We start from the raw sequence: 9,292 nt of genomic DNA, 5'->3' as shown, positions 1-9,292 counted from the left end.
ATGGCAGTTAACTCCTTTTTACAATACTTAATGGTATGAAAGGTTGAGGCTTATCTATCCCTACATAAGAAAGACACATCAATAGCGAAATCAGAATCTGCCAAGTTTCGTAGGTCAAGCTCCACGGGACTTACAAGAAACCTCACTCACTAGAATATGGTAAAATTGGTACCATTGGAAAGGTCTATGTGTCTACTTTCCAGAGACAGCAACCATTTGATCATACCTATCATATTGAGTGAGTTATGGCCGTTTTCGTAAAGTAGGACGAATCTGTCCGAGAATCTGATTTTGGCAAAACAGTCAACTTCGACGGGATTTTGTGAACAGCTCCTGATGAATCAGAATGTGTGTAATATACGGTTGGAAAGCTAAATGAGTCTAGTTTCCAAAACCGTTTACGGTTCGTTCATATGTATTTCCTAGAGGAAGTTACGACTGTTCTAGTAATTGAAGGTCATGCTGCGCGGAAACCTGATTTCCTGCACGAACTTATGTTTTGAGTTCACAAGCGACCTTCTCCTCAAGATCTAAGTGTAAATGATCATTTGAGGACAATACGGCATGATTTAGTTAATCATTGTCTAATGCCACATTTGAAGACATGTTAAAGAGCATTGACATGCTAAGTTTTTGAAACTTCCGTGATTAGTAAGAATCAGGAAGAGCCCTATGATTGATGTAAAGATTAGGGGGAGGTGCGAACTTCAGGGGGAGTCTAGCACATACATACATATCACTATCAAATGTGAAGGGTGCGTTGTACTCTTTTTCTCCTACGATCAAGGTTCAGTTTTTCTCCCACAGGGTTTTTGTGACTTGACGAGGTTTTTGACGAGGCAACAGATCAGCACCATCGGCATATCAGCGCGCAGCACACGGGGGAGTGTTCTAGGATATTCTCTATGTGTGCCTTAGCCTTATGCCAATAGGATATGTAGTTAGACTAGATATATGTATTCATATCCTTACCATATTGGTATTGTGTAATTCCCTATATAAAGGGCTCCTATCAATGAATAAGATGATGACTCTCTTGCTATCTCTTTGTCTCTACACTTTATCCTTTATCAGAGTTCTCAATTTAAGAGTCCTCACTAAAAGGACTCCCTCTACGTACCTACGGTGAACCTAACACCAAGTTCACATTTATAATAGTTAACTTGATTAGCAAAGTAACACATAAGAGTTCCACTTCCATGTGTGATGGTTATTGGTCAATGATCGACTAGATATATAGATGCTCAAACAATCAAAAGTATATGTGCACGGCTAAACTATTTTTCATCATATGGTCAGAGAATATGATGAAAAATCGAACAATATATAGAGTAAAGAAAATCATCCACGCTCTTATCAAATAGCATAATAACTAACCATACATCTAGTTTACTCAAAAGCTAGGTACGTAATCCAAAAATACTTAAACGAAGTGAAATCAAGAGAAAAGCAGTCCATATATTTTTCATATACTTCACTGAGGATGCTCAAGAACGTCTAGCTTGTTTAAGCTTTTGTGTTTATATTAGAATCCAAGGCTTCCTGCATGTAGATGCTCAAGACTTTCTTGGTTAAGGTTCAGACAGCTGGTCATTGCATGTTTCTTTGATGCTTCTTCCTCCTCCTCTTTATGTTGTTTTGAGATGTCTGCACCCCTTCCAATTCTGGGTGAAATTAGACAAACTAGTCTCAAGAACAGTTCTCTTTGTCTCTTCTTTTAGATCATATAACACCAACTTCTTACCATCGCAACTCATCAAAACTTTACCATCTTTTAAAATATGTACAGGAAATAGGTAGTCATTCATACCAATGTAATTCCCACGTTTTATAGGCAGAAAAATGTTCAAAGGAATGCGTAAGAACATAGTCCAAGATTTCTCAATCCCATACTTCTTCATCACCCATACTGTAACTCTGTAAGTGTAGATTCTTTGGTCCGTCGAATCCTGTGATTGTAAAAATACACAGTGATACGATTTTCAACTGTGCTCGCGATTCCAATGAAGATATCTGAGTCCACAGTAATCTTGTCCAAGTACATGCACTCTTTGTCGATGAAGCTGGATAAAGACGGACGTCTCTCGAAATTGCTCCTCAGCTAAATCAAAAGCTACAATTCTTGATCTTGAACCATCTAGGCATTCTCTAGAGTCGAACACAAGTTCAATCCAATGGAGAGCTCCGTTAGAAAAGCACCCTTGTCCGCCCATTACTCTTTGCTTTCAATCCTCCTAGATTCTTCATAACACCTCCATGAACCAGTTTTTAGTGCAAAGAGATGGATTTGGGTGATGCACTCTTTAGCAGTGCTACTCATGTTCCCAATTAGTAAGACCTTGTAATCTTCAGTGCTAGAATCATAACCAAATCCAAAAAGCTTAGGAAGATTTTTACTATTACCATAGCAATTAAGAAAACGGGGAGCCTGAGGTAACTTGCAGGTGTCTCTACTAGGATTCCATACAAGAACAAAATGGCGAGGTAGGTAACTTAAACGTTGGACTTCATGTAAACATATCAAGCCATTGCAGGATCCCACAATGTAGATAAAATCGATCCAGCTGGTCTGTGGGTATGGGTAAGGCGATAAAATCAAGGATGAGTTGTGTGCTTGCAACATGTCCATCACCTTCTTCATGCTTCAATAAATCTTCATAGTCTATGGAACAAGCAGCAGTCTCGTCCATTGAAACAAGAACCTTCAAGCGGTTGGTGGAATTCTTGGCACGATTCGCGTGCTCCATAACAGAACAAGAATCGGAGATTAAGTCATACCATGGCTTGCATGCATACACACTTGAATCGCTTTAAAGATTTGACAGCAGTATCTCGGCAACCATATCAGAAGGAACCAGCAGCTTTCGCCGCCTCTTTCCGCCTGCCATTTTTCTTGCAGGTTGAAACCCTAGAACGCTAACTTTCTCGAGAAAATTAGATAAAAACCAAAATTATTATTATTTTTGCTCATGTCTAAATAAAAGTTAAAATAAATTATTTCCTTAATTTTAGCATCCATTTGAATTTGGAATTAGCTAAAACTTACTTCTTACTAATTCGATCATAATCTGCTTCCTCCGTATGGAATGAATTCATCGCTAGCTAGCGCTTTAAATTTATGCATGATTTGATTTCAAATTTATTTTGGAAAACCTTTTTATATATAGCACCATGATATCCAAAATACAAACACTAGCTAGTTCAGTTCTTGTAGACCACTAGCACAAACCCAAAATTCCCAACACAAAATAACATTGATAAATAAATAAGCTCCAAAGTCCATAATTACAGAGAATCAGAACTATCCAAAACTATACAGTAGTTAGACAATTATTTTTAATGTTGAAGGAAATCACTCTCTTGATTGAATATGTGGATGCACTCTGACAGCATCTCCAACAGCTTCCCCAAAATTTCTCTAAAATGAGGAAGCAAAAGCCAAAATCTCCAAAAAAATTATGCTCTAACTCCAATACAGCTTCTCCGTTTTGAAGATTTTAGCATTTATTACAACAATAAACTATGCTACATGATTATTAATAATAACAAAAAAAAAACCAATATATTTCATTGTAACATAAACTAACCCAACTAAAAATAATTCTAGATTTTTGTTTCTTATTGTTGGAGCTAGCACGTGAATAATTAATATTTGGGAATGAAAGCTTTGCTGCAAATTTGGAAAAAAGTAGCTTCTCTTTCTTCTCCATCCCCATTTTGGGGAATGAGATGGGGACGCTGTTTGACCACAAAACAACCAATATTCCTCAAAATTGATAAAATCAAGAATATGGGGAAGTTGTTGGAGATGCTCTGATAATCCAAACCTTGATGAGATGACACGACCCGCCTCAAATTTCACCCTGAAACTCAAAGTAAGTCGTGTGAGGACCACCTCCAAGGAAAATTTACCGAAAAATTGGCATAACCTCCCTTGAAAATGGACAACCCTTCCTAATAATACCTGCAAACACTTCTGAAAATTTAAATCCAACCTTAAACTCCTGGAGCCTCCGGCTCCCTAAAACACAACACCACCCAAATTATTTACTAATCTAAACAAATCTCATATCCAACCATTATTAGATTCAGAGCAACTCTAACAGGAAGAAAGGAAACATAATAAATTAACAAACGGAAGCTATATGATGACTATGCCTCATCCCATGTACGCCCGACCTCAACTATGCAATCCTGCAAACTGGGCATTTTTAAAACGAAGAGCCCAGGGGAAAACATTTGAAACACGTTAGAGTGAGTGGACAAAAATAAATTAACGAATAAAATATTTATGTTTCCCCAAATCAATTTCCAAGGAGAATCGAATGCATGCTGCAAGCGATAAAACTTTTATCTCATAAATGTCGAGCCTCTCAGGCTCTATAGTATATGTATGTATTTACACACGTTCATACTCCCTATATAAATTTATGGGTCTATATAGGGCTACTACGCTCGCGTCCAACGCTCACGTCACGTTTTAATGCGGTGCTACACTACGCCATTAAGGTGGACAGACGAGTGTATAAATATATGCTCATACCCCCTATATGAATTAAACACTCATATAGGGCTACTACGCTCGCGTCCAACGCTCACGTCACACCATAATGCGGCTAAATGCTACGCCATTAAGGTGGACAGACACATAGGGCTAGCTAGCATTTTTATACATACTCTCCTCATAAATACATATTTATATTCACCGAAAATCCCATTTTCGGTAACTCTCCAAGAGAAATAAAATCATCAAAATAAAATGACGTCAAAATGCTCCACAACATTAATTGTTCATCTATGAACTATAACATGCATTTTATTTAAAACAAAAGTCCACTCACAACTCTAGGCATAAGCCCGACGAAATCCAAATCGTCACTCCAATGAGGTTTCCTCGAACCCTGGCACAAATTTAAAATTAATTTCCCAACTAAAACTCCAATATTTAAACAAAATAGGCAAAATTAACCGAGAGCCATAGCTACGCTCATCATTGCCTAACTTCGATATTCTTAAATCGAAACGATCCGAACTTAAATATCATACTCGGCAGCCATAATTACAACCTCCCAAAAAATACGACTTAAATCCTACGGCCGGATTCTACATTAATTAACCGCCAAAAATACTACACTTCGGAAATTCATAAACCTATCCAAAACTCATCCAAAAATTCCATAACTCACTTCAACAAACTCCCCTTAATATTCTAAATTTAAAACCCTAAAAATCTTCCAAACAGTGGCGGCGCTGGCTCCGCGGGTAGCGGCGGCCGGAGGCCGATTCCGGCGACCTCCAAATCCTACCAAATTTTAACAGTAGCTTCCTCTCCACTCCCTCTACAACTTTCTTAACTAGCACAAACCCAAAATCCAAGCCTAACTAGGTCAAACGAGCAAAAACATTTAAAACACCCTAGAACTTCCACCTCTAATTTCTCATTACCTGAAGCGAACATGAGTGAGCCCTTTTAGGGCAAGGCAGCTGGGTTGGAGACCTTCAAAACCGTACCAAGCTTGCCCGGATTGGTGGCCGGAGGAGGGAGTTCCGGCGAAGGAGGACTTTGGGCAGCCCGAGGTTCTAGGCGGAAGAACTCCTTCACGGCGGCGCTAGGGCAGCCTTCACCGGCCTAGAATGGAAGCTGGGTCGGAGGGCAACCGAACGGGACCGGAGCGGCGGCCTACGGTGGCCGGACTGCGGCGAGCTGAGCGGAGGAAACCGGCGGGGGAGAGAGAGCTCGGGAGGGAGAAAGAGAAGAGAGAAAGAAAAGAGAGAAGAAGAAGAAATAGGCTTGGGCCTCCTACCCGGTCCAAGTCCTATATACAACCCAATTCCAAAAATAAAACACCCCGAAAAAATAATACCCGAATAAAAATTAACTTTTACTAGCTAAAATTTACCATTTTTACTGTCGTCATATTTTTCTCCTATGAATAATTCCCCGAAATTAATCGTCCCTCAAAACACCTCTAGGGACCGATTAAACTATTATCTCAATGATGGAGACGGTAAAATTCTTATTATAACCAAGCTAGTAAATAAGGTAAAAATTTAAGGGTCGGGATGTGACATGAGACCTATGCCAGCTGAGTTGCCAGCAACGTAAAGCAACGTAAGTACAAGTTTGATTTGCATGTCGATCCCAAACAGCTGAAACTAGTACTCATTATTCTTGGACTTGAAACCAGATCCGGAATACTAGTCGTGGTCGAGTGTGAGAAGTATTGGAAGAGGAATTATTACCTGTACCCGGAACAGGGCTGAGGTGGTGTTCCCAACCAATGAGTCCAAGACATGTGTACTTTTTTTTAACACATCACTCACCTCAGTTAAAATCCGAGAAAACGGTGTTACTAGTCTGCCATTGTAAATAAACCTTCCAGGTTCATATGAAAGCTCAGTTCTGTCCATTCTCCTTACACCCAAGTAGAACAAAGTTCACCCAAGTAGAACAAAGTTCCCACCAACAATTATATATTAATTCGTTCAATCTCATATTTCAAGCTTATGTTTTGGTTTACAGAGATTTGAGAGGAGAGAGAAAGCAGATATGAGTTTCCCTTTCTCCTCCGCCGTTAACTTCCGAGCACCACCGTGACCCACCTACTCACAGGCTTTCGATGAGTCAATTCCTGTCTCCGAGGTCGTCGGCGACGAACGGCGGGTCGGCGGGTTAACGAGGATGCAGAGCGGCAGCGGGGGTTGTTGAGTCGGCCCTTTACGACGTCGTTTTCACATGTAGATTAATGATTATCTGCATTTCATCATTTTCGATTACTGAAGCTTGATCTGAATTCTCTGTTCGGAGACGACCTGGATTGACTTTGAGCTAGGTCCTCGTTGAGAGCGAAATACGACATCAAAAACCAACTCACGTCGATATACAGGTACCCAGAATTTTCTCTGGGCACCCAAGCTTTCTTAAGAATTAGAATCAGAACTAAAAAGAGAAGGGGAAGTTGTCTTCTATGTATTGGGATCTAAGATTAATTCCTCACCCACATATAAAAATTGTATATACGAGTCTGATGCCAAAAGCATAACCCCACCTGATTGTTGATCCATGATAATAAAATCAAGATGAATTCTTCTCCTCTTTCGGCAGAAGAAGAAGAAGACCAGCGTTGCATAAGTTTAAAGAATTTTACAGACTGACGCAGTTAACAGACTAACGATCCACGTAAGTCTTATTTATAATACTGTAAACGTGTCTTGGGCTCATTGGCTGGGAACACCACCTCAGCTCTGTTCCGGGTACAGGTAATAATTCCTCGTATTGGAATTTTTTATTTGATATTTCAAAATACAAAAATTATTTATTGAGTTTAATTGTATTCAATTAATTGGTGCTTTGATTTCCAACATAACTTTTATTCCATAAATACATCCGTTACAATTGTAACATATATTAACTCTTTCTTGTCTATTACAATGACCAAAGTTATAATTATTGATGCTTATTATCATGACTTGTAACCAATCTTCTTTGTTGAGCTATATATATCCCCGCCTCATGGTCACGATATAGATAACAGTTTGTACATTATCACCAAAACATTCTCCTCATTGGTCACCTCATTCTATTTTGTGATCATATGCTCTCTTATTCATCTTTCAAGTGCCAAAGGAAGTTATCAAGCGGTTCTAGGATCCAAGTTTTTTACGAGTGTACGCTTACGATGGTCAACAGTTGTTGTACCATGAAGGGTAAAACGCTATAAACCTATTACACCGAGACATTGTCTTCGAGGGGCGAAATCTACTCTTAAGGGCAGTGTTTACACGCCTTAACCTTAAACATTTACCAGATCAAGTGCTCAACGCAGGCTTCATAATCAAAGATAAGTGTTTATATTTTGTTGTTTTCTAGTTATTTCAGCATAATTATAAGTAATATTATTTGTTAATAATATCATGTATTTGTATGATTTTGTAGGTGATAAAATTCGGTGGCGATATTAACATCTATCGACCAAAATTTCCTACAAGAAGTCGTCCTCCTTCGAGTATCTTAGCACATTGCCACCCGAATGTGATGTCAAAGTCTTGATAAAAAGTACTGGCTACAGCCATAGCCATGAAAGAACTAAGAACTAACAAGTAACAACACGTACGGGTGAGAGGCAAAGCATCACTGAGACCTTGGAGGAAGACATAATGCATGTTGTGATGAGTTGTGGACATAAGAGAAAGAATGATGAAGCTGTTGTTGTGTTTGATGCTATAGTTTAAGAATCGAAGCCTTTATATACATGTTCGGATGTTCCCAAAACTCAAGCACAAGAATAATATAGTATCAAGTCTATATAAAGCTCTCACTGTTTGATATTGAAAACACTAGTGACAGCCTGACCTGACCGGTTTGCAAAGTTACACAATTATCGACTCTCTATCACTCTATGATGAAAGTAACCAAGCTTTGATTTGGGTGCGGCGGTGAGAATCAATTCAAAACTCTTGCTCTGGTTGTCACATATATACAGTATTGAAGAACTGGTGATCGATGTTAGGAAGCATGGCTGCATGCATGTATTGAAGAACTGGCCAATATAGGCGCGTTTCGGACCTTTTGGTGGCCGATCAAAGTATATATATGACATAAGGTGAACCGATCTCTAACACAAATTAAGTTCATATTTATAATAGTTAACAACTTGATTAGCTAAGTAATACATAAGAGTTCCATGTGATGATGGTTATTGGTCAATGACTAAAGGCTCAAACAATCAAAAGTATATGTGGCTATGTGCATAGCTAAAATATGGTAAAAGAATATGATGAATTCGAAAAATATATGGAATAAGGTAAAACATCCATACCGAACCTTAAAGCTAGTAATCCAAAAAATACTTAAATGAAGTATTAATCAATTAACAGTGTCCAAATATTTTTAAACGAAGTGTAATCAACCAGTATAGATATTCGATAAAGAACTACAGTATAATCAAGCAAGAAAATAACAATTCACTTATTGGATCCCCCAGTCCCGTTCACACGGTCACTAGCTGACCATGAAACATTTGCTCAACTATCATTAGATTAGGCTCATTTAAATCCAACGGATAAGAAATAATGAGGCTAAATTAAACTAAAATTATTGTTTTGTATTTTTTTAATCATTTTTAAATGGCAATTAAGTCAATTGGTATGAAAAAGAAGACACCTAGACATCATATCTCTCTCCTCTGTCGTCTCTTCTTCTCCTCTCAGTCCCAAAATCTTAAAGTTTGTTGAAAACCCAGAGGAAGAAAATCTTGGGTTCCTGCGATGAAGAGCGGAGAAGGCGATCCTA

The sequence above is a fragment of the Fragaria vesca genome, linkage group LG6, assembly GCF_000184155.1.
Source record: "Fragaria vesca subsp. vesca linkage group LG6, FraVesHawaii_1.0, whole genome shotgun sequence".
Taxonomy (NCBI): domain Eukaryota; kingdom Viridiplantae; phylum Streptophyta; class Magnoliopsida; order Rosales; family Rosaceae; genus Fragaria; species Fragaria vesca.
Note: the sequence above shows the minus strand (reverse complement) of the source record.